Source organism: Pleurodeles waltl, chromosome 1_2 (genome assembly GCF_031143425.1).
Source record: "Pleurodeles waltl isolate 20211129_DDA chromosome 1_2, aPleWal1.hap1.20221129, whole genome shotgun sequence".
NCBI lineage: Eukaryota > Metazoa > Chordata > Amphibia > Caudata > Salamandridae > Pleurodeles > Pleurodeles waltl.
The window spans coordinates 1,291,531,302-1,291,558,247 of record NC_090437.1 but is presented as its reverse complement, the minus strand read 5'-3'; positions in this window follow the sequence as shown (position 1 = coordinate 1,291,558,247).

Below are 26,946 nucleotides of genomic sequence, written 5' to 3'. Positions count from 1 at the left end.
CATTCCATCAATGTGCAGGCCATAGTCGATCACCAGGGATTGATCACCAACATCGTGGCTAAATATCCTGGAAGTGTACATGACTCATATATCTTCCGTCACTGCACCATCAATGAACACTTCCAGGATGGACGGTATGGCAATGGACTACTTGTTGGTAAGTACAAAAACCTACTTATATACACACTGCACAGCAACCCTCTAGGACACACAACACATACACCACAACAGCAACATGTCAACAGGAACACACTGAGGTTGTGACATCACTAGCCATGTTTCTTAAGTCACCATTGAACCTGTCACACATCGGAAATTACTGTACAGCCTAATGTTAAGACGTTAATGAGTGTGGTTGCCTAAATGTCACCTTGCAAATTGTAAGTGTCCCAATGACCTTTACATTAATACATTGCATAAGTTTCAAGGTATGGGATGTCCAGGGTACTTTGATATGAACGTGTTAACAACACTTTCAATTTTAACTGTGCATGGAACTATAATCTCACCCCCAGTGAAGACACACGGACACCTGTATCACAAGTCACAATGCTAGGAAGGGCACACTGTACTGCAAATCCCAAAACATACTGCTGACAAACAGTTAGCAGACAAACACTCGTTCAGCCAAGAAAACAACACAATGCAGATGGTACAGCCTACAAGCATAGGATGCCACAGTAGTTCACAAAAGAGTCACAGACAACACAAGATAACTACTGCCATGAAAGGTCTTTTCAATAGTGCCAGCTACATCAACATGATCCCATTCATTTTCTCTTGCAGCTGATCAGGGGTATGGCATCCAGCCATGGATTATGACACCATTTGGCAACCCAAGTACTGCTGCAGAGCGTGCATACAACGACGCCCATAGGAGGACACGCAGCATTGTCGAGCGGACCTTCGGCATCCTCAAGTCAAGGTTCCGCTGCCTCGACACCACTGGTGGTAGCCTCCTATATTCCCCCGAGATGGTCTATAGGATCATCCTCACATGTGCAATATTGCACAACATTTGTATCAAAAGAAACATTCCCCTCCTGGAACCAGAGCCACACATGCCTGAAGAGGAGGAAGAGGAGGATGCTGGCCTACAACAACAGGAGGGGGAACTACAGAACACGGCCGCTGGTATGCGCAGGTGGCAACAGATTGTAAATAATTTCTTCTGAATATGATCACCTTCACCACTTTAGTTAACTAATTTAAATAAACACCTATTCTAATCACCATATCATGGTCTGGCTATTCCTTTTTGCACACCTTCATCTCTACTTATCAGAATAAGAGTGTTGCCTCATGGAGCATTGCTGAGATGCTGAGTAGGACACGGAACATCCCAGAGCTAATGTGATGCCTAACATACAATGGTCACATACACACACACTCTTAATGACATATATCATGTACATATCTCCTTTGAAGGCCAATAGCAGAGGACCATAACTATTTCACACATACATGTTGAAAGCAAGGTCCAACGCAGCATATGGCACACAACTATGACACCATCACTCAATAAGGGGAAAACAAGCCTCATACATGAGGCAGTCAATGTGCTTTGGCATCAGTAACAGGAATGCCTGACCAGACCCTTGACAGCAGTTAGTCCAACTGCATCCAATATTTGCAAGGACTATCTGTGACTAGAGTTCCATAGAAGCAGAACATAGCAGCACAAGTGCCACACATATGACATGCATTGCGCACTTGACATTCCATGTACATGTCAGGCCATTTCCTTACTCATTACACACCCATGCACCTGGTCACAACCCACCTGTCGGAAGACGTCCCTGGAATACTAAGATGTGTACCCTGATAATACCTCCTCTACACACACAGACCAACATTAGCAAACCAGTGTGCTACACCCTTTCCTATGGTATGACATTGTCATAGAACATCTGACTGCAAGGACGTCAGGTCAATTTATACACTGTCTTCTAGTTTCAAAGCCCTGTTAGCACATGTAGATTGCTTCCCCTTGTCAAAATGTCTGTTGGCCCTTAGAATGCAAGTCTCACCTACAGGACTGGTGAGAAACAGATGCAGCCCACACCTATGATCACCTCCATGCACACCACACATTTCAAAAAGCACTGCCCCTGATGATGCCTGGAACAGCATAGGAGTTGCCATTATGTCAAATACACCGTCAACCATTGATACTAATTAAGCCGTGTAACACAGCCACTGGGTTAATTTGTCACCTTCAAAAACACAGGACGTACACAGTTTGACATGTCAACTGTTACTTTGTCCTCAAAACAGTCTCAGTCAGACCACTGGTTACGTAACTTGTCAAGTAACTGGATCCTGAATCACCTTTCATTCTGTCAGCCTGACTGGCAACTGTCTGTGCGTCACACTAAAGTATCCCTGTGTCTACATATGTACCACACTTGCATTAGCAAACCAGCCATTCATCAGGGGGCATTGGGCATGGGCTTCTTCCTTGCATACCCAAATACATTGTATAGCATCATCTGCCTTTTAACTGTACCATTTGAGTTACATCCTCTTGGAAAAGCAAAATTCATGGCCCATCCCTTGTCTGGGTTGCATTTATGCATGAATGACAAAGTGTGACAGTGTCCCAGAGCCGTAGGCAGGGATTGGGTACGGGGCTTTCAGCACAACCAGCAACCTCTGATAATGTCCATGAATAATACACAAATGTCAGGACCATGACAGTTCACACACAGCATCACAGTGCGCACAACATAGTGATGGGCCGTGCGTGGTGAATAGCTGCGAGAATAATCAGCACAGAGGCTATGATGTTCTCAGATGCAGTGGGAAGTGCAGAGGCCAACCTGTGTACAAATGTTGTAATGACAGCTGCCGGAACATGACACCTGAGACATTATCTCACTCAGCACATCAAGGTTGCCCTGTTGACTGTCTCATTACACGTCTTTAGTGACAGGGTGGGACCATCCACATGTTGGTTCACATGTCCACATCTACTTTACTCACATTGATCAACCAAGGATACTCAGTAGTTACAGGAATAGCTGCCACTGACTCATGATGAGTCCTGGACCGAACTGTGACAAATTACACCCCAAACAATCTACAGGATCATCATTGGACCACACACATGAACAAGACACCTATGTGCAATTGATCACTGGAAATATGTGGACACGTGCTGTCTTGTATGCTGGTCCACCACAGCCACTTGATAGTTGGGGCTCACTTCTATGGCCTCAACTGTGGTGTCATCATACATATGAGATTCACCCATGTCTGTCTGTGCAAACAACATGGTACCCACTTCCTCAATGCATGTGTATGACTCACTGTGGGATTCACCATCTAGTGCCTAGGAAGCTCTTACCAATACTCTAGGACATAGGATGTAGAAAATGTGGACCATTGACATGAACAAGCGTCTGCCATCCATCTGCTGCATGCTATGTCACATGTGGTGTCTACGTGACCCTAAAACTTGGAAGTACACTTTACGGGTGTTGTTACATGTATGACTAACACATGCCCTTGCTAATTTTCAATTTGACTTGCATCTAAGGATTGGACACATGGACGTCACATTCATACAACCATATGTACAATTATGCTTCATGTGATACACACACACTTGGTCAACCAACACATTAGTTGTCAAAGCACACACTTTGAGCCAAAGGCATTTAGGTATTGTACATATGTGCGTCACATTGCTATCCTCTCGTTATGCCAAACATGCACAATTTGTGCAACACATATATGTAGGCCACACTTATGATCATCTATTGCGTCAGCCAACTGTAAAAATACTGTGAAGGGTGTAGTGGATGATGTTCCGCTGAAGTATGATGTCACACATGTGAACATACACCATCAACACCATACTGTCTTCAATTAGCCAATCTCTGATGTGTTCCAAATGTAAAATAACCAAAAAACAAGTAAAAATGCCCCAAACCAGTTAATGCACTGTAATTTTGACGTCCCTAGCGGTGTGCGTCATTTTTTGTTTACCAAAACTGTATTTGCGTCATTTGTTTTGACGCACAGGAGTGAAATTTAGCCTGTATCCAGATACTTGTACAGTCCATGTATCCTCAGTATACAATATAAACGGGGCATATAAAACATGAGAGGTAACACTTACTGACATATACATAGAAAATACTCCGGTTGGGTAGACCACGATGCTCATTTTACAGACACTAAACCTCATCAGGAAGCACTTACAAATATAAACGTAGCAGGTGCCCCAGTTGAAGCTCAGCTTCTGGAAAGGACATGCCAACCTAAGTCTTGGGCTTGGCAAAGATAAAGCAAGGCTGTGCGCTCAGAGATTCCAAAGCAGAAAACAATCTAGAATCCTACCTGGAGGTGAATTGATGATGTACTGGAGCGTAATCTGTATCTGACTGTGACGCGCAGGTTTCTATCTTCCTCTCCTGGAGACACAGAGTTGAAGGTTTCTCCCTTTACAAATCACCTGTAAGCTCCGCCCGCTGAGCCACGCCCCATCTACACTCGTAGTAGGTAAAAAATTTCTGCCTTCTACCAGGATGATGGACAGGTTTCCAAAACGACCCCATTGCATTTACCGCCGATTCCGGTGGTGCGTTGTTGATGCGCAGGAGCACATATTCACAAAGACGCACTAGTAACAATCACATTGCCGAAGGCACACAAGGTTGCTAGAGACGCTCCTCCCTTGGTCCATCACGTAGCCTCAGTGTACAATATAAACGGGGCATATAAAACATGCTAGGTAACGCTTACTGAATTACTCGTAAAAAATAATCCGGTTGGGTAGGCCACGATGCTCTTTTTACAGACACTAAACCTTAAAGGAAGCACTTACAAATATAAACGTAGCAGGTGCCCCAGTTGAAGCTCAGCTTCTGGAAAGGACAAGCCACCCTAAGTCTTGGGCTTGGCAAAGATAAAGCAAGGCTGTGCGCTCAGAGATTCCAAAGCAGAAAACAATCTAGAATCCTTCCTGGAGGTGAACTGATGATGTACTGAAGCGTAATCTGTATCTGACTGTGACGCGCAGGTTCTATCTTCCTCTCCTGGAGACACAGAGTTGAAGGTTTCTCCCTTTATAAAGCACCTGTAAACTCCGCCCGCTGAGCCACGCCCCTTCTACACTCGTAGTAGGTAAAATAATTCCCGCCTTTTAACAGGATGATGGACTGAAGCGTAATCTGTATCTGACTGTGACGCGCAGGTTCTATCTTCCTCTCCTGGAGACACAGAGTTGAAGGTTTCTCCCTTTATAAAGCACCTGTAAACTCCGCCCGCTGAGCCACGCCCCTTCTACACTCGTAGTAGGTAAAAGAATTCCCGCCTTTTACCAGGATGATGGACAGCTTTCCAAAACGACCACACTGCGTTTACCGCCGATTCCGGTGGTGCGTTGTTGATGCGCAGGAGCACACATCCACAAAGACGCACTAGTAACAATCACATTGCCGAAGGCACACAAGGTTGCTGGAGACGCTTCTCCCTTGGTCCGTCACGTAGCCTCTGTGTACAATATAAACGGGGCATATAAAACATGCTAGGTAACGCTGACTGACATACTCGTAGAAAATACTCCGGTTGGGTAGGCCACAATGCTCATTTTACAGACACTAAACCTTAAAGGAAGCACTTACAAATATAAACGTAGCAGGTGCCCCTGTTGAAGCTCAGCTTCTGGAAAGGACAAGCCACCCTAACTCTTGGGCTTGGCAAAGATAAAGCAAGGCTGTGCGCTCAGAGATTCCAAAGCAGAAAACAATCTAGAATCCTTCCTGGAGGTGAATTGATGATGTACTGAAGCGTAATCTGTATCTGACTGTGACATGCGGGTTTCTATCTTCCTCTCCTGGAGACACAGAGTTGAAGGTTTCTCCCTTTACAAAGCACCTGTAAGCTCCGCCCGCTGAGCCACGCCCCGTCTACACTCGTAGTAGGTAAAAAAATTCCCGCCTTTTACCAGGATGATGGACAGCTTTCCAAACGACCCCACTGCGTTTACCGACGATTCCGGTGGTGCGTTGTTGATGCGCAGGAGCACATATCCACAAAGACGCACTAGTAACAATCACATTGCCGAACGCACACAAGGTTGCTGGAGACGTTTCTCCCTTGGTCCACCACGTAACCTCAGTATACAATATAAACGGGGCATATAAAACATGAGAGGTAACACTTACTGACATATACGTAGAAAATACTCCGGTTGGGTAGGCCACGATGCTCATTTTACAGACACTAAAGCTCAACAGGAAGCACTTACAAATATAAACGTAGCAGGTGCCCCAGTTGAAGCTCAGCTTCTGGAAAGGACATGCCCACCTAAGTCTTGGGCTTGGCAAAGATAAAGCAAGGCTGTGCGCTCAGAGATTCCAAAGCAGAAAACAATCTAGAATCCTACCTGGAGGTGAATTGATGATGTACTGGAGCGTAATCTGTATCTGACTGTGACGCGCGGTTTCTATCTTCCTCTCCTGGAGACACAGAATTGAAGGTTCTCCTTTATAAAGCACCTGTAAGCTCCGCCCGCTGAGCCACGCCCCGTCTACACTCGTAGTAGGTAAAAGAATTCCCGCCTTTTACCAGGATGATGGACAGCTTTCCAAAACGAACCCATTTGCGTTTACCGACGATTCCGGTGGTGCGTTGTTGATGCGCAGGAGCACATATCCACAAAGACGCACTAGTAACAATCACATTGCCAAAGGCACACAAGGTTGCTAGAGACTTTCTCCCTTGGTCCATCACGTAGCCTCAGTGTACAACATAAACGGGGCATATAAAACATGCTAGGTAACGCTTACTGAATTACTCGTAGAAAATACTCCGGTTGGGTAGGCCACGATGCTCATTTTACAGACACTAAACCTCAACAGGAAGCACTTACAAATATAAACGTAGCAGGTGCCCCAGTTGAAGCTCAACTTCTGGAAAGGGACAAGCCACCCTAACTCCTGGGCTTGGTAAAGATAAAGCAAGGCTGTGCGCTCAGAGATTCCAAAGCAGAAAACAATCTAGAATCCTTCCTGGAGGTGAACTGATGATGTACTGAAGCGTAATCTGTATCTGACTGTGACGTGCGGTTTCTATCTTCCTCTCCTGGAGACACAGAGTTGAAGGTTTCTCCCTTTATAAAGCACCTGTAAACTCCGCCCGCTGAGCCACGCCCCGTCTACACTCGTAGTAGGTAAAAGAATTCCCGCCTTTTACCAGGATGATGGATAGCTTTCCAAAATGACCCCACTGCGTTTTACCGCCGATTCAAGTGGTGCGTTGTTGATGCGCAGAAGCAGGAGGACATCTCCACAAAGACGCACTAGTAACAATAACATTGCCAAAGGCACACAAGGTTGCTGGAGACGTTTACCCCGTGGCCCATCACGTACCCTAGTGTACAATATAAACACAAAATCGTTTTTGTAGTAGGTTCTCCCTTTATAAAGCACCTGTAAGCTCCGCCCGCTGAGCCACGCCCCGTCCACCCTCGAAGTAGGTAAAGGAACTAGTGACAATCATATTGCCAAAGGAACACAAGGTTGCTGGAGACGTTTACCCCGTGGCCCATCACGTACCCTTAGTGTACAATATAAACGGGGCGTCTAAAACATGCTAGGTTACGCTTACTGACATACTCGTAGAAAATACTCCGGTTGGGTAGGCCACAATGCTCATTTTTACAGAAACTAAACCTCAAAAGAAGCACTTACAAATATAATCGTAGCAGGTGCCGCAGTTGAAGCTCAGCTTCTGGAAAGGACAAGCCACCCTAACTCTTGGGCTTGGCAAAGATAAAGCAAGGCTGTGCGCTCAGAGATCCCATAGCAGAAAAAGATCTAGAATCCCTCCTGGAGGTGAACTGATGATGTCCTAGAGCGTAATCTGTATCTGACTGTGACGCGCGGTTTCTATCTTCCTCTGCTGGAGACACAGAGTAGAAGGTTTCTCCCTTTATAAAGCACCTGTAAGCCCCGCCCGCTGAACCACGCCCCATCTACACTCGTAGTAGGTAAAAAATTCCTGCCTTTTACCACGATGATGGACAGCTTTCCAAACGACCCCACTGCGTTTACCGCCGATTCCGGTGGTGCGTTGTTGATGCTCAGAAGCACGAGGACCTATCCACAAAGACGCACTAGTAACAATCACATTGACAAAGGCACACAAGGTTGCTGGAGACGTTTTTTTTACCCCGTGGCCCATCACGTACTCTTACTGTACAATATAAACGGGGCGTATAAAACATACTAGGTAACGCTTACTGACATACTCGTAGAAAATACTCCGGTTGGGTAGGCCACGATGCTCATTTTACAGAAACTAAACCAATAACAATAAAATACACACACACTCTTTTAAACCTATCCGACTAAGTATTTTTACCCATGATTCTAATTATGTATTGTATGTGCATATGTGTGTTTTATTCATGTGTGTGTGTATATAAATATATATATATATGTGTATGTATGTGTATATGTTGTTTCTGTGCCTGGCATGTTTGTGGATCAATGCATGGCTCCTGATATCTATGAATTTCTGCTCTCTTTTTATCACACCTATCTACCCATCACTCTTATGTCATGTCTCTATCAAACTATCCTCCATTCTCACTCGGACTCATCCCAAATCCCTTTGACCACTTTCATCTCCTAAATATCTCTGCCTAAGCTCTTCCCCTCCACCTCCACATCTAACTCACCAAACCTCACTCTACCTCTGTGACCTCCCACACAACCCTACTAAATTCTCCTGCATTCATCTCACCCTACTTCTATGCTCTCCCTAACCCTTCCACATCCTCTTTCCCCTCTGCTCCCCTATTATTCATCTCAAGCCTTTGGATTGAGTAAATGAAGGATAAACTCCCAATTAACACTTCTGGATTTCTTTCCTCCTCCACCCCTCCATTACTCCAGTCAATCTAACTAACAAACTCTCATATCTACAACTCAAATTAACTCATAATAATACTAAAACTGTACTCCTTATTAAATTATACTAATCCATCACTAATTCTTGTTGGGTACCGGAGTAGCGTGCTACTCATCGAAAAGCGCTTCGACGCCTCGTCAGGGGTAGTAAGCGCTATATAAATACGATTACAATTACAATTACAATTACAATTATGTGGATGCGGGTTAATATTCACGTCTGTGCGTAAAAAAAAAAGACGCAAATACAGTTTTGGTAAACGAAAAATGACGCATAACGCGAAAAAGGCGGGACTTTTCATACAGGAAGTGATGTAATAGGATATCCTGTTTACAGATCATGTACAGTGGGTGTACTTTCACTTTCACTTTGCAGTCTATGATCCTTCTAGACTGTGTGGCTGTGTAGAGAGTGTTGTCCAGAGATTTTGTGCTGTTTTTGTCCTGTGTGCTATCTGTAAAGTTCTTTTGTGAAATAAATATTGTTTGTGTATACTGTAGTACTGTGTTTTGTCTACATTTGTCCATTTATCTTGTGTTTTTCTTGTTTGTGGGAGTCTGTTGTGGGTAGTGTTAGTTTGGGGATAGTTGAGCTCTTTTAGTGTTTAGGTTTACTTTTTTTCTGTCTTTGTACCCCTACTTTCACCCTTTTCCCCTTTCTATTTCTTTTACCCCTATTCCTTATCATCACTTATAAGTATGTCTGGTAGGCCACGTCTTGGCAGGATGAGGGAAGAGGAGTTGGGGGGCTTCATCTGGCTGGTGACGCATTTCTTGCCGCTCATGATCCAGGCAGGGGGCAGGGTCATACAACGGTATCCGACAGAGGCGCGCAGAATCCGGTGGGGAAAGGTGCTGCATCACCTGCAGCGTGTGTATGCCAGCCAGAGGAGTGACTACCAGCTGAAGCACCGGTGGGCTGACCTCATCACCAGGGAGCAGTATCTCTTGGACCACCTGGGAATCATGATTGGTGGCACTGTTGGTGAGTACGACTTATGTTAATGTGCACGATTAAATGCTCTGTAGTGACATCAGGGGATTAGTGCAATGTCTGCCAGCTAACTTGATGACTGTGTGTAATGCTGGGGAAATATAAGGGGATCATTGATGCACTATGGCAAGGATCACAATTGCTAGCTGTCAGGTAGCACGTGCTCAGCACACTTACAGGTTACTTTTCCATGAAGGAAATTGGTGCGGCCTTTTTGTCAGAACAGCTAACAAAATAGGAGCCAATCATGTCTATATAGGGTACTATTGACAGAGAAGTACAGATGTACCAACATTTAGGCCAACTATGTTGACGCAATTGCTAGACTGACTTTAGAATCACTACATGATGCAGAAAATGAGTGCTGCCTTCACGTCAATTGATAATAGCAAAGTGGCTCAGACATATGTCTCATGTGAGTCTGGTGAGTGTGGAAGGAAAGCGTTCACAGAAGTACTGTGAATGTGTGGGATTAATGTGTTCCTTGATCTTTTTGGATACATGTCAGTTCTTGATTTGAAAACATCTTGAAAAGGTGTAAAGTGCCCTCAGCTAACATCTTAAGATGTTTGTTGGAATTAGTTGAGCCACAATTCAAATATGGATGGCATTCCAAGTGTATGCACATGGCTTCACATCTCCATGGTTGGTGCAAATCACCGTAGCTGGGCCACATCAATTGACTATACTGTAACAACAGGATGGCCTACAAAAGTCCCTGCCCCTCCCTCTGCACATTGGACCTATGTGCAATAAATCTGTCATGGCCACAAGGCATGTTTGACTGGTAATGCAGTCCTCAAGTAACCAGGCTTTGGATGTCTCTCTTGGATGCACATGATGAGACGATTACACTCCATATTTCTTAGTGCTCACCAATTATGGGGCATGTTTGCAACCACATGATAGTTAGGGCCAATGTATGTGTGCAGATATGTGTGTAACTGTCACAGGAGACCCATGCTATGTACAAGTTGGCTGTGATATATCAGATCCAGTACCATCATGTCTGAATGGCTGCCATTTCATTATTAAGCCTACACATTGTAAATGTTTATGAAATTGTTGCACTGTGCACAGATTTTGAGCACATTTCTTCCTTCCATACCTTACAGGTGGACCGGCACCCTACACTGTGGGAGAGGTGGCGACATTTGAGGACCCCGACCACTCCAGTAAGTGTTGATATGTCTGTTATGTGTTGTGTTTGCTGGTTATGGACTCGTGTGAGTTGGACGCATAGCAAGGTGTGATGCGTTGGGCAAGCTTTTCACTTGTTCCATGAGTGGGAATGCAGTTGTTTTGAGTTTGCCAATGCGTATCCAATGGTATCATGTAGGGATTGTAGGACATCCCTGTAGGCCCCACTGTGAGTACAGGGGATAGTCATGTGTATGACACTTGTATCATCAAGAGTCGCAATGGAAGTCAGCCCCAATTTAGTCAGCCTGTCAGACCCACATTCTCTAAGATTGGTAGAGCTAATAGCTTTCCAATAGACATCTGCTTCCCTATTTACCTACGTAAGTTTGAAACAGTAGGTAGAACCTCCTAGCAGCATGTACTTCCACATGTAGTGCATCAAGTCTGTGGAACCTGAGTGCAATGGCCTAGGTGTGCATGCAATTCATGATCATGGGTGTTCTAGCAACTCTGTGTCTGATGTAAGTCAGGCCTCACTGGAAGTATATGTTGTGTACTAAGTTCTGCATTTCCTGACATGTCTGACCCTATGAGTGCTCTAGGGTTTGCTGACTCCTAATTGTAGATAGACCTTACCTGTGGTGTGTCTGTAGAGACAAACATGTGTGGAGTTTCCTATACACTCCTCTGTGTACATGTTGTTGGCAAATTATAGTTGTGTATCCACCGCCCCCCCTCAAACACGGCCATGGGTTTGTGAATGGGGTACCTAGTACTGATGCTAGCAGTATGTTACACATACATGTGAATAAGTGACGGTTTGGTTGCATTCTAGTATACACACTCAGGTTTGGCATTTGGTACTATACTGGCAAGTCCAGTTACAACTTGCAGACCATGTGGCTTTAGTTTTGCTTTCCGTACACTGACATTTGTAGCCCAGCTCTTGGCGGAGGATATGCAGCATGATTCTTAGATGATAACTGTCAGAACTCAGATTGCAAGTCAAAGCCAGTTATTACCCATCTTGTAGGTTATGGATGTGCTTTGTGTGATGTGACTTTTGTAGTCTGGCCTGCCATATACTTCCTCAGGGACATTCAATGCTCTGTATTGTGATATGAGCTGTTACAAGTACAGTAGATGTAATGTCTGATTAACTTGCTGTGCCGTTTCACACAATGCAGTTACTAATGTAGAATATCTGCATTTGTCTTCACAGCTGCTAACATGACTCCAGACCAGGTCCGTGAATTTCAGCCATGAATGGGCCTCCGGGGCATGGCAAGCCTTCCCACAGGGTGGGCCTACTTTGCCCACCACAGCCACCACCAACACAACCACCAATCAGAGCCAGGTGGCCCCACCCACAGCTGCCACTGTTGGTCCAACATCTGCTGGACTTCCTGGCCCCAGCATTGCCACCGGTGCAGGACAGCCCACACAGACCTCCTCCACCGGTACCCAGACTGCCACTGCTCCATCTTTTGACCCTGCAGCCTTCAACAGAATGGAACATAAGATAGACAAAGTGCTGCGCAAGTTGAGCCACCTGAGCCGGGACGTGCGGCACATTAAACGGCGGGTCAAGGACATTAAGAGGACCCTCCGGAGGGCCAACCTCTAGACACTTTTTTTGATGGACATGATTCCCTCCCCTCCCTCCTCTTTCCTTGTTCTTATAGTTAGTGGGTTTAGGGGGCTTAGTGTTAGGTTAGTATAGGCTGTTAGTTTAGTTAGTGTTAGTGGGTGTGGGGTGGGGGGCCTGCTTGTTTTTTTTTTTACTTATTACATGTGTGGGTGGGTGGGTGGGGGTCTATGTTGGGGTTCTTGTGTGGAAAAAAAAAAATACCAAAAAAACAAAACAAATACAATAAAAAAAATACAAAAAAATATATATTTGTTTAGGATAGTATAGTATGTGTTTAGGTTAGTATGTGTTGTCCTCCATGTGTCCCGTCTCATAAGGGGGGTGAGGGGTAGATGTTTAGAACGTTTCGTTACATGTGATAAGTAAGTGTAGCTTAAGTTAGTTAGGGACAGTTGTGGGTAATGAGTAGTCAGGGTAGATTAGGGTAGGTAAGATTTTTCCTTCAGTTTCCTCATCTATGGTTAGCATTTAATAAATATTTGGTTACCCCTTAATAGTATGTGTTGAATGGTACTTGATCGTGGGTTTGGATTCAGTGTACATCAATTTGGTACTATAACATCTGTGTCCTATGCTACAAACAAATCCCAAATGAGTTGTACGATTGGCAGCTAGACCAGAGCTACCTTGCAAAGTGTCGATCCTTTGTTGCAACCACCAATCACAGTTAATATGGATGACAATGTGTTTCTGTTGATAAGTGTGTTTTCAAAGTCACTAACAGTGCTTCCAGACTTGATATTGGGGAAACAGTTTTAGGTCTGACTGCAGTGTGATGATCATGCACACCCTTATTCTATGAGTTCTCATTGGCAATATTGTATTCTTGTCTTCATGACCCTCATACATCATTTGTGACACAGTTTGGCATGATTACCTATTTGTATGTTAACTCAGACACCTTCATTTATGCAGTTTTTTTGGTGTTTACTTAGATTAGTGTGGCATGTTTATTGTGTTAGTTTTGCATGTTGACAACATTTTGCTAACACTATTTGATGACTTAGATATCCCCTGAGGAAGCATTCTTCTGTCCAACACAGCATGATGGTGTATGGTTTCTCACTTTATCAGATTATTCCCTCAGGATGGGCAGAGTATGATGCAATCATGGGCACTGTGCAGATTTATCTGACTGCATAATATCAGGACAGTTGTATTGACAAGCTACGTAATTTGACAGTAGGCACATTTCAGTTACCTACTGCACAGTTGATATGTCACATTATCCAGAGACAGATTTGTTGTGTAAGTGCTATTTATTGAAAAGTGCTGTAGTGCTATCTGTACATTGTCCATGATTGTGAGTCCATTATAGTGACATCTTACATTGTGATCGTACACAAGGGGTTACGGAAATGCTTTTGACATGCTGGGGTTGCTGTTTCAGACAGTGCAGAGGGACAGACTTAGCCAATGAGTAAGAGACAGACAATGACTGGGCTGGGTTGCAAGATATACAGTGGTTTGCAGAACAGTGCTTGAGTACAGTTGTTTCAAGACTGGCAAGTTACAAAGCGCAGGGCCTTGGTAATAGTTGGCCATGTGGCAGGGACTAGTGCTTCCGGGTCATTTTCCTTGTGAATGTGATCTGTTCCATGTCTTCTTCTGATGTGTGTGTTGCCTGCTTTGTCCTTGTTGTTGTTGGTTGTGAAGGGGCAACACACACCTCAGTGTTAGAAGACGTGGAGTCAGACATCCCGGTTGGTGCTACCTGTGAAGGTCTTAAGGGCAGTACTGCAGCAAGGAGGATCTGCTGGTTCTGGAGAATAGCAGCCACATCACGATGGTATGCAGCCAGGTCGGCTCTGAGGGGTTCAATGTTGTATTTGTGCACGCGTTGACAGGATTGCTGTTGTAGGTGTTGGGTCAACTGTATTACAGCTGTGCTGATTTCCTTCTGGGTTTTCTGCAGTTCCTGCAAGATAGATGTTGGGGTGGTGGGTGGTTCCTCTGCGATGGCTGCTTGTTCTATGCTCCTCCTTGTGACAGAAGGTGGGGTCTGGAGGGTTTCAAGGACCTTTTGGATGGTCTCCTGGGGAATGTTTATCGGCTCGTCATCCATGTCATCATGGAAATCTGGGACAGGCATATCGGCAGGAGATCCATCTTCCTCTGCAATGAAACAGGGTACAATTAGTGTGTCTGTGTTGTGGCAATTTTGATGTGACGTGCCTGCCTTTTGATGAATTCACTTTGTGATCTTGTTTTGTGGTAATTTCTCCAGTCCTTCAGATGGGCATTCTTCCAGGCCTATGGCCCACCTGTGTGTCACATGTATGCTATTGAGTTATCAGACTTGTCAGCCTCATCGCCTCTAGGTGTTGATTTCTGCCAAATAGAGAATTGCCACCTTCTTTTCCTACTCGACCCTCCGTGTACATCCATTCTCATGGTGAGACCTTTCACTGGCTGTGGGTGTACTGATGGCCCTGGCAGCACACTTAACAATCTGGACCTGCCCCAATCCCTGATCTTTCACATCCACTTAAATGTCATTGACATGTGGCATATCCTATGCATGGCAATGTTATGATCCGATATGGATGTTGACATTGTTAATGTGTCCTGCTGATTTTGGGGAATGTGTGTTACATTGGATTGCCCTGATAGTCGTATCAGTGTCCTATTTCCTCCTCTGACTGTGCAGGTGTATTTCAGTGACCAGTTACATGTGTCCCCTCCTCAATGCTGTTGTCTGAGCAGTATGACATTTGGGATGTTGCCTTGTTACCCAGGCACAGGAAGGACCCTGACATATGCAGCATGGGTGTGTCCTTAGTGCTGTGTAGCTCCTATTGTTGTTTACATTGGCTGATGTTTGCGACAACTATGGGCATTGACATTTGAGAGTACTGGGGCCTTTGTCTTGTTTCTGGGGATTGTTGCAGTTGTCATCCTCACCCCCTAATTTAGGTGTGTATGATCCATGGGAAGGTTACCTCCCATTGGCTACTTGAGCTGCACACAGAGCAGAGGTGGTAGTGGCACCTGTTGTCGCAGTTACATTGCAGTTGTCGGTATGGCTAGAGGATTGCTAATAGGGCCCTAGTTAATGTAGGGGGTATGTTGGCTGACGTGTGCAAGGATGTCAGTTTGACGTAGTGGCCTTCCCTCCTGTCGTGGCTTTCCCTTTGCTCCATCTTGGCATGACAGCATGCCCCCACGGGACTGTTGTTGGTGTTGTCTAATGGTGTGCCCCAGGTCTTCTCAGAACGGGCCATGCCCCCCTGCCGTGCCCCTTTACCCATGCCACTCCATGTATTAGATGGCTTCCATGCATTTTGTGGTCGGTATCCCCCCGGTTGTAGATGACATTATTGCATTTTAATTCCCCATGCGACTTATCCTGCATGTGCGCTGTCTCGTGGTAGTCTGTGCTGTCCTGTCCTTGAATCCCTGTGACGATCTCCTCAGGGATGACGGCTGCGACCATCTCCTCCATGTGGTCCAGGGCCTCCTGGTGTGCTGGACTCCCACCTCCAGACTGCAGTGCTGCCTTCCTGTTCCTGACCATCTTTTCCTTGGTTCTGCGCTTGCAGTCATGCCAGCGTTTCTTGCACTCTGTGACTGTTCTGCGTACTTCAGCCACACTGTTAATCTTGTCGACAATTTGTTGCCATATGGCCTCTCTCCTACTGATTGGCAACTTTGATGTGACAAACAGTTGGTGCTGATGTTCCGTCACCTCTTTAACCAGAATTTCCTGCTCCTCTGCACTAAAGCAACACTTTCTTTTCTTCTTAAATGTGTCTTGGTTCTTGTGTGGGTCCTCCTGGCTAGTTACTGGTCTGCTGTCGTCTTCCTGGGGTCTGTAGTGGCATCTGGGATCCATTTTGGCTCTCCTCTGGTGAAATGGCTGTGTTCACTGGTTTTTTTGACGCTACTGCGTTAAAAAAAACGGCGCATATCCGGTTTGCGGTGTCGTAAATCGACCCACAGTCATTTCCGCCGCATTAACGTCATTTTCCTTTACGACTTGACGCCACGGTGTGCGTCAAAAATAATGACTCCCACCTGTTGTTTGCGCCGCCATGCGTCAAAGCATAAATATGATGCCTGCACGGTGCACCAAAATGGCGTTAGCCGGTGGTAATATTTTTGACGCAAAACTGCACTGGCGCAGTTTTGCGTCAAAAAGTATAAATATGGGCCTAAGTTTATTATTGTTTTCTGGAAAGGGGGCGGGGCCATGGTGGTGACGAGCAGTGAGGGGGAGTGATCAGCACCCCTCCCTCTTGGGCCGGCCAAACACATCTGCACAGTAGACTCTCTCCAACCCGGCACTGTGTTGCTGGGCTGGAGAGAGCATGCACTGGCTCCCAGTCTGCCTGGGAGCGCCCTGGATGGACGTTCCCAGCAAATCCTGACGCTGCTCTGAGCAGTGTCAGGATTGGCCGCAGGTCAGATTGGGGGCCTGTGCCTGCCTGCAGCGACAGAGGAGAGGAGCAGCGCAGTGGCGAGGGAAAGTAAGTGTTTTGTTTTATAAATATATTAAATTAATGTTTATTCCCCCATCCCTTCTGCGCCGCACCTTCCGCACCCTGTGAGCCGCTACTGGGTAAAATGACAACCAGTGAAATAATACACGGAAACTACTGTTCTATGTTGCACAATTTACCTTTTCTTGTAGCATAATTTAGTCAACTTTTCCACCTAATTTGGTCCATATTTCAAGTGCCATATGTATAAGCTGCTTAGAAAATTTTCTGCTGCTAAACCAACATCTATGTACACATCATTGAGAAGTCGTAGCTTTGCATGCCATGTAGTTCATCCTTTATTTGCGGAAGTGTCACTCCTTTAAAAAAAATTAAATGTGTAGTTCAGAGCTTTGAATCATTATTACAAAAGAGTCACTTTTTGCAAACAAATAATTGGGGCATATTTACAAGGCCCTTGCGTCACCAGAGCGTCAATTTTTGTGACGCTCCGGTGGCTTTGTGCACTGGGCCGTATTTACCAGGCGGCATTAAGCCACATTTTGTGGCTTAACACTACCTTGTGAATACGGCTCCCTCACAAGCAGCACTTTGCGTGGGAGGGGCGTGCAATGGGTGCTGCTGTGGGTATGACGCTGCCGCAGAGTCAGGAGAAATCGCCAGGGTTGCTGTTAGCATGGCGCAACGAGGAGAAATGCTTTAATTTCTCCTCATATTTTGCTCTTTCTATGTGTGCTGCATTCTGCAGCACACATAGAAAGAGCAAATTGCCATTCAAGATTGTTTTTGTGCAGTAAGGTATCCCTTCCTGGACAAAAACAATCTACCCACAACGCAGCCATCCTTGCACCATGGCACAAGGGTGGCTGCCAGTGGCGCAAAAAAACTGGATGGGACCCCCCTGCAAAGCACATGGAGGGGTCCCCTCTGGATCCACCCAGGCCAGGTGCTGTGCTGAGGGGGCCCCCTGGAGCTTGGGGACCCCTGCACCGCAATGGCTGCGAGGACCTTTGTTATGCCACTGGTGGCTGCGTTGGCACTTTGCAGCTAATTTAACGCCGGTGTAGGGGGAAACACAGGGAAGTGCCGTATTCTAGTAAATATGGCACATCCCTACATTTTAGAAGTGGTGCAGCGTGGCACTGCCAATTTTGGCGCAGCGGGCGCGCTGCACCACTTATTGTAGATATGTCCCATAGTGTCTTAAAAGCCACCCATGCTATTTTCGACGGTCCTGGGGAGCGTCTAGCTCTTTTTAGAATCTGAACTGTTGTCCAGAAACTGGTTGTTCGGTAGATTTGGAGTCAAGTAGCACAGGTACCTTGGCACAAACTGGTGTCTGCGGATTAACTTTGGCCATCATCAACAAGCTGGCCTTGGAAGGGTTCAATGGCCTGGTTAGTTTCCATCTCATGGGCAGGTGGCGGCGGCCGAGAAACATTGTTCTGACTTTGCAGTGGAGTAGAAATAATGATAGAAATTAAACTCTTGCCTACAGCGGATGCCTGTCTGATTGATTGAGCTCCAACTCAATTTGTTTTTATGTTTTAATGCTGAAGGCTGCTCTGGCAGTATAAATCAGGGTTACTTGGTAAGACTGTTTCTAGCAGGTGTTTGTAAAATGTGTTGCAGTGGCCTCATTTTAAAAGACAATACAAATATTCCAAATGAGAAATAAGTAATGCAACATGTTGCATTGCTCACGCTGTAATTTAGCGACAGGAGTGCGTTCCATGCTGAAAAATCAACGTGAACGGCACCACACAGCGAGCCAGAGGGCGCAGCTAGTCGAGTTGATTTTGCTGTCGCTGGAGTTGATTTTCTACTCGAGCGGCGGCCTTCTGACCATGAACGCTCACGACTGCCCACGTTGGAAAAATCTCCCCAGCTGTCGTCCAAGCGACCGAAAATCACGCTATGGGATGCAAAATCTCACTCACGCTCACCAACTTACTGCTTTGGCATGCTTGCAAGAGCAAACTCTGCCATGTGGCGATTTGCGGAATTTGGCCAGAACTTCCCGAGGCGGAGTCACCAAAATTTCCCCAATTCCGCTGGCGGAACGGAATATTTTACCCACGTCTGATAGCTTCTCAGGAACCACTTTCAACTGCAACCAAGCTCGGGCTGACTGCTCAGCCTTGCGTTGTTCATGGGCATGCATTAGTGGTAATATTGACATCAGCAACACATGCATCTCATTCTGCAGCCTATTGTAAACATGCTGAGGAGTGACTGCAAAATGCCCTCCTTATGCAAGCTGCAGATTCCCCCCAGCCCTGGTTCATCTTTGCTTGTTGTATCTGAAACCACCACCACTGTTACTGACACATTTTGTTTTGTTGCTCTGCCCACCACTACTGTACAATCAGCCGTCAGTCACATAACAAACCTTCACTTAGCAGCAAACTACATGAAAATTAAAGAAAGGCAGACGCTACTTTTTTTAACCCGGCAGTAGCCACTTTTCAAGCATGTCTGACATATGCACCATCGATAAGCGTCAGTTGTCCTGCAAAAATCTAATTTCCAATATAAATTCTGGCACTTTTTCCAAGTTTGGCCTGCCCTTTCGCCTTTCCTGTTGGTGTCTGACCCAATTCAAGCAGAAAAAAGGCAAATATGTTACTTTGTTTCTTTATTTTGAGCACTTATGCCAGTTCAACCACATAAAGTAACACATGCCTCACTTCCACGTGAAATATGGTAGAGAATAAAAAAGAAATAGACTGTAGTTGCCAACGCATGCTTCTTGATGTGACAGCTGTAAAAAGAGTTGTAAAAATAAAATAACTCTTATGATTCTGGAATTTTGTATTGAGAACCATTCAATGTCCATGTTGGTGGGAATTTACCCTTAGATGGTTGTTTTTCCACACCACTGCTGCCAGGTGTGTTATACTGAAATATGTGATGGGAGGTGGGGTTTATTTTTTTAATAGTCAACTTTATTTATTTCTTAAAAAGTGGCATAACAAAGACAGTGAGCTCATATCTGTCAAATCACTAAAAGCATGCAAATACACATGATGACAATCACAATCCTCCCCAAAATAACAAAGTCATTTTGCTCAGAATGGCAAATCATGGTAGGCCCTCCATTTTCACCAAAATGTCTGATATTTCCGAAGACACTCACTTGATTCATATATAGCTTTTTCCAGTTCGGAGCGCCAGTCAACCCCTGCTCACCATTTAGATAGTGCTGGTGCGTCAGGGTTTCTCCACAGTAGAGCAACGTTTCTTTTAGCCTCTAGGCATGCAACCCCCATAATGGTTCGGTCTTCCTTGGTCCACCCAACTCCTCCAGAAGCCCCAAGAGCGCCACCCTTATAGTCAGATCAATCGTACCCAAGAGATCTCCCTCCCCACTGCCTCCCAGGAGGGGAGTACCCCCAGCAACTCCCAGGCTACATGCAGAAGGTGTGCCTCCAAATGACCACATCTCACAGAACCAGAAGGCGTCGTCAGACACATGTGCTGCTGGTGCGATGGCACTATATATGTCATATGGAAGTCATTGATTTGTACCTTCCGCAGATATGGCCTGTTTCCTCGGTGCAATGTAGGCTTCCCTCCTGCCGTTCTCGGGGAGGTGGGATTTAAAAGTTAGAAAGGAGAAAATGATTTGGATTTGTCAGCAGAGAGATGACGGGAGAAGCCCTCTCTCTATGGCATTGAAGCGATAATGCCATGGAGCGAAGTGGTGCAGAGTCAGAAAAGGCCACCTACTAGGAGCATGACAGATGTTGATGGGTTTTCGCCTTGGGTGACAGAGTGGGAGGACCCAGAGAGGTACTAAATGAACTGTTTGTGAATCAGGGCCTGATTTAGAGTTTGGCGGAGGCGGTTGCTCCCTCTCAAAAGTGCCAGATGTGCCAGCCGCCATGTTACTCTTCCATAGAAGCCTACGAAGATCGTAATATTGCAGACGGGGTATCCATCACATTTGTGACAGAGTAAGCCGCCCGTCAAACTCTAAATCAAGCCCTCAGTCTGGTAAAGGCTAGTGAGTCTGAAAAGTTGGTGTGGCAAAGAGGACACAGACATTTAGTCACGGGCTACACTATCACATCAGTGCTTGGGTACATGTGTCAATTTTTATTTATACGCTTATCCCACATCATGGCCAAACAAAATATCTTGCAAAAGGGAGGGAGAATCTGACAGGAAGAATTAAATGAATTGTTCAAAGCCAAACACTACGGGGGTCATTCTGACCCTGGCGGTCATGGACCGCCAGGGTCAACGACCGCGAAAGCACCGCCAACAGGCTGGCGGTGCTTCCATGGGCATTCTGACCGTGGCGGTACAGCCGCGGTCAGAAACGGGAAACCGGCGGTGTCCCGCCGGTTTCCCGCTGCCCCTGGGAATCCTCCACGGCGGCGCTGCAAGCAGCGCCGCCATGGGGATTCCGACCCCCTTCCCGCCAGCCTGGTTCTGGCGGTTTCCACCGCCAGAACCTGGCTGGCGGGAACGGGTGTCGTGGGCCCCTGGGGGCCCCTGCAGTGCCCATGCCATTGGCATGGGCACTGCAGGGGCCCCCTAACAGGGCCCCATTCAGATTTTCAGTGTCTGCATGGCAGACACTGAAAATCGCGACAGGTGCAACTGCACCCGTCGCACCCCTTCCACTCCGCCGGCTCCATTCGGAGCCGGCATCCTCGTGGAAGGGGGTTTCCCGCTGGGCGGGCGGGCGGCCTTCTGGCGGTCGCCCGCCAGCCCAGCGGGAAACTCAGAATGACCGCCGCGGTCTTTCGACCGCGGTACGGTCTTCTGGCGGTTCCCCCCAGGCTGGCGGCATCCGCCGCCGGCGGGGGTCAGAATGACCCCCTACATCCCTCCAGCAAACACAAAAGAAAATAAACAACAAACTTAACACTGCTTTATTTCAGCATAGTAGCTGTTAAACTTTAGATTTCACCCCAACTTTTTGCCTACCTGCTCCACTTTTCTGACCTCGTTTATGCTGGTATTAGGCCTCTGTGCACTTTACCACTGCTAACCGGTGCTAAAATGCTTGTGCCTTCTCCCCTAAACATGGTAATAATGGCTTATCCCCAAATTAAATATTTAATTTACTTATATGTCCCTAGTAAAATGGTACTATGTGTACCTGGGGCCTTTTAATTAAATGCTACTTGTGGGTCTGCACCACTGATTGTGCCACCACTTGAGTAGCTCCTTAACCATGTCTCAGGCCAGCCATTTCAGAGAAGTATGACCCTGCTTTGTCGACCTTGCAAAATAATGCTTTTGCCAGGCCCAAACCTTCCCTTTTTATACACATAGACACCCCCAAGGTAGGCCCTGGACAACCCAGAGGGCAGGGTGCAATGAATGTAAAAGCAGGACATGTACATTAAGTTTTGCATGTCCTAGTAGTGAAAAACTCCCAAAGTCATTCTCACAACTGCAAGGCCTATCTCTCCCAAAGGATAACATTAGCATTACCTTATTTTGTCTTATAAGTGTAATTCCTAATTGAGAAGAGATAGACTTTTCAAGTTTGGTGTCTCTTAAATCACAATTTAAAATCCAAACTATGGTGAAGTCAGATTTGAAATTGCAGTTCTGAAAATGCTACCTTTATAAAGTTGGCATTTGCTTACTTTAGCCATTTGGTGCCTGCTGCCTGTCTCTGATCACATGTCTGGGGTGGGTGACAGCTGGGATTTGTGTATTCCTTCTAGTCAGCAACACAAAATAGGAGCTTAGGTGTGATTTAATGGCCCATCATGGCAAGATGGGAGGGACAGAGCTGGACCCAACCTCACTTATACCTAAATAGGCAATGCGTGTCCCCTCACAAAGGGCTGCACACCGCCTACAGTGAGTCTGAAGCCAAGACAGGAAAGGCAGGGCCTCTCTGCAATACAAAGGCATGTCTTTGAAGCCTCCCCCGCTACAAAGGCACTACTTGGTATAAGCACCAGACCTCAGACACCACTACTTCATTACACTTCCGGACCTGTAGATATTCTGCCAGCAAGGTCTGCTGTGCTGCTGAAGGACTGCCATTCTGCTGGACTGAACTCTGCTGGACTCCTGCTTTGATGTGTTGACCTGCTGCCTGCTGCCCTCTGCCTGGGTGAAAAGGAACTGGAACTGCCTCACTTGAAGCCAGAACTCAGAGTGACTCCAAGGACCTGTTGGCTGGCCTCCTGATCCGAAGTATCAGGGACATAAAAGACTTTCAACCACCCTGCTTCTACACTTGTGCTCTACTATCTATGAGTCTACACTGCCAGGTGGTGCCACCCCAGTCCTGGACCCTTAGAAGTGGGTCTGAGGTGTTTTCTCAGTGGAACAGACACATCCTAGGCTGAGTGACGCATCCTTGAGCAGAACCAATGCATCTCCTTGGCTGAGTGGCTCATTCTCGAGCAGAACCAATGCATTGCCACTGCTGCCTCGGTTGGACCTGTCGCCATAGACTCACATCACCACTACTAAATTCAGACCTATTTTTCTAACCTGGTGTTGATTCTTTTTGTGTGGTTTTTCACTGTTTTACTGTTTGAAGTGTTGCACAAATACTTTACACATTGATTCTAAGGGGGTCATTCTGACCCCCGCCGGCGGCGGATGCCGTCGGCCTGGCGGGAACCGCCAGAAGACCGTACCGCGGTCAAAAGACCGCAGCGGTCATTCTGAGTTTCCCGCTGGGCTGGCTGGCGACCGCCAGAAGGCCGCCCGCCCGCCCAGCGGGAAACCCCCTTCCACGAGGATGCCGGCTCCGAATGGAGCCGGCGGAGTGGAAGGGGTGCGATGGGTGCAGTTGCACCTGTCGTGATTTTCAGTGTCTGCCACGCAGACACTGAAAATCTATGTGGGGCCCTGTTAGGGGGCCCCTGCACTGCCAATGCCAGTGGCATGGGCACTGGAGGGGCCGCCAGGGGCCCCACGACACCCATTCCCGCCAGCCAGGTTCTGGCGGTGAAAACCGCCAGAACCAGGCTGGCGGGAAGGGGGTCGGAATCCCCATGGCGGCGCTGCTTGCAGCGCCGCCGTGGAGGATTCCCTGGGGCAGCGGGAAGCCGGCGGGAAACCGCCGGCTTCCCTTTTCTGACTGCGGCTTTACCGCCGCGGTCAGAATGCCTCCGGAAGCACCGCCAGCCTGTTGGCGGTGCTTCCGCGGTCGTTGGCCCTGGCGGTCCATGACCGCCAGGGTCAGAATGACCCCCTAAGTGAGGTGCTGGCCTGGCCCCTTTGTACTTAAAACCATACTAACGGGTTCACACACAGAGGTCAGTGAAATTAGCCCACCAGGCGGAACCCTTAAACTGAGCAAGCTTGAAGACGTATGGCCCCCAAGATGGCGACCGCCTCAAAGTGAACCTCCGGGAGGGGGTCCTGACTGGCTCAGCAAAGCAGAGATCCTGTCTGGCTGCCCAATGCGGGGGACCAATCATGATCACTGACAGCGAGTTGTGAGTCCTGCTTGGAGGTGGAACGTAACACCTGCTGATCCTGTGATTTGCTTGTGGGATGCCCCTAAAGAACACACCACTACTGTTTTTGCAGTGAAAGCTAATGGAGTAACTTGGGGCGGTCAAACGCATTGGACCCCCAGTGCTTCCGTGTGCCTGGCGGAATCAACGCAGATAAATACTGCTAAAACTGCAGTGAACATTGGACTATTGCAGGGGTTACATCAGAGGCAAGTAGAACAAGAACATGGGCCGCACAGGAGCCCTGCCTCAGCCCAGAGGCAGCAGCAGCCATGGCGAGGAATGTGGGTAGCACTGCATATTGAGAGCTCTCCCCACGAGTGGGATAGTGAGGGGAAACCATACAGTCTGAGTTGGGCAAGTTATTAGTTAGCAAGTAGGGTGATTGTCCGCCATGGCCTACAGTGGAGCAGAGGTATTGGCGGGCTAAATGTTGACACGTGTGCCCAGTGGGGGTGTTTCTTTTCTGGAGTGTCCATAACTTTCGCACAGCCCTGGAAATAAAGACTGCAGACCTCAGTGGGCCCTCTGTGAGACCCAAACTCTATGATGCACGCTTGTGAACAGTGTTTGGGGGCCAGTGCTTACATCTATATAAACTTAAAAGAATGCTGAACAGGCTGGGGTGCCAGCATCGAGAATCTCTGTGGCCTTGAACTGTCTTATGGTGCTCAACATTGGGGAATAGTCCTGACTATGGGGATTGCCTGGAGGAGGTGGAAAGGAGGTTTCTACAAAGCTGTCCCATACCTCAGACTCGTAAGGTCTGTATAATAAAAATGATCTTTAAGCTGGAGATGGTTTGACGCCTGGATCTGTCCCTACTGGGTGCCGCCAGCTCCAGCCCCAACTAGGGTGTAGCTTATAGACACTTGGCTTCAATGGACAGAGATTCTGAATAGGCCCGACATAGCCACCCCAAAGGTGCAATGGGAAAAGATAAGGGCCTCAAGCTGGCGCAATCAAAAAAGATTGATCAATAGATGGTTCCAGGCCCAGGTCCACAAGGTATGATACACGAGGGGAACTCTAACTCGGGGCCCAGTACGCAGTCCCTGGCAATGACGGAAATATTAGCAGCCATACAGGGCACCGGATAGGGCCTGGAATCTAAGATGGACACCTTTGCAATGGATGTCAACCACCTCCGACTGGGCTTGCTTAAGGTGGTGGAACGAGTATCAGGCAGTGAAATAGCTGTTTCTATGCTATAACGGGAAATCAAAATGCTCCAGGCCACCGTGGTGGGCCTCAAGTGTAGCGTATCACAGATGGAGGACCAGCTAGAAGATGCAGAAGGCAACTCCCAGCAAAATAATATTTGTCTAATAGGCTTCCTGGAACAAGCTGATGGCCCTTCTACAAAACTGTTTCTAGATGACTGAATTGTAAACATGCTTAAACCTAAAAGCCTCACTAAGTTCTTCACGATTAAGTGAGCCATCACGCTCTGGCAGCAGTGCCAGGACCTGGGGCACCTTCCTGAACTCTAATTGCACTTTAATTCAACTACAGAGACCGACATGTGATCCTCCAACATGTGGGCATGCACAGCCCCCGACATTTGAGGACACATACTAATCTTCCTGGAGTATACCTGGCGGGTTCAGGATCTAAAAAACCTGCCAATGAAAAGATGCCTGCGAGAGCACAACATCAAGTACAGTCTGATTTACCTGGCCAGGCTACAAATCAAGCATAATGGAAAGGTCAATTTTTTTTAAACAGCCTAGGACGCAACAAATTGGGTAGATGCATTTGGCCTCAGACTAGGCCAGCAGTCCACTGAATGGAAAGAGCAGAAGAGACAGGGACCGCCGCTCTAACAGAAATAGATGTAACAACACCTCTCTGGGCCGCCGGATGGGGCGACGGTGTTGGAGTGTAGCTTTTATAATCAAAATTAACATGAACTGCTTGCAAAATAATGTGTAATGAAGCTGCATAAATACGTGACAGACTAATATTAATGTACGCGTTTGAAATGTGCCCACGGTGAGTGGCCATCAATGTATACGATGATTAATGAAATTGACTAATAATGGATTAATAATGTACTAATGTATGATTCTGTATTAGCTTTAAGAGTTATATGTTAAGGTTTTGTTAAATTAATCACTAGTCCTTAGTTAGCAAGGGTCTGGGCCTAGCTGCCTGGTCTCATATTAAATGTGTTTTTCCAACGTGCAATGTGCTGTCTTGCTGAAGGACATGAAGCTGTACTTTTCCAGAAGTTAGAGATGTGTGTAACCGTAGTAAATTCTTTCTCATGAGACCTGACTTGCTCAAGGAGACATTCTTGTTGCATGCAACAGTGTAATTCGCAACAGGTGCA